Here is a 619-nt window from a genome sequence, read left to right on the forward strand (position 1 = left end):
CCCCCCCCCCCCGACCCCAAAGGGTCCCCAATGTCCCCAAGGGACACCCCATGTCCCCAAAGCCCCCCCATGTCCCCAAGGGTTCCCAAAGACCCCCCCCATGTCCCCAAGGGACCCCAAAGCCCCCCCATACCCCCAAGGAGCCCCCTTGACCCCCCCATGACCCCAAAGGGTCCCCAAAGCCCCCCATGTCCCCAAGGAGCTCCCCCCCCGGTGACCCCCCTGTCCCCAAATGTCCCCAAAGCCCCCCCGATGTCCCCAAGGCTCCCTACAGGTCCCCGCTGTCCCCACGGGACCCCCCGAGGCCCCCCCTTGACCCCAAAGGGCCCCCAAAGCCCCCCCGCACTCCCCACGTCCCCAAGTGTCCCCAGGTGTCCCCAAATGTCCCCAAATGTCCCCAAATGTCCCCAAGTGTCCCCAAATGTCCCCAAGCTCACCGGGGGAGGGCAGGGGCCGCGAGGAGCTGCCGGGGGGGGGCCGCCGGGTGGGCGAGAAGCCGGGGGCCCGCGGGCGGGCGCTGGGGGGGCCCCGGGGGGTCTCGGGGGGGGTCCCGCTGCCGGGGCTGGGGGGGGCCCCGCTGCTGCCTCCTGGGAGGGGGGGAGGGGGAGAAGGGGGGGGG

The sequence above is a fragment of the Oxyura jamaicensis genome, unplaced genomic scaffold (genome assembly GCF_011077185.1).
Source record: "Oxyura jamaicensis isolate SHBP4307 breed ruddy duck unplaced genomic scaffold, BPBGC_Ojam_1.0 oxyUn_random_OJ69888, whole genome shotgun sequence".
Taxonomy (NCBI): Eukaryota; Metazoa; Chordata; class Aves; order Anseriformes; family Anatidae; genus Oxyura; species Oxyura jamaicensis.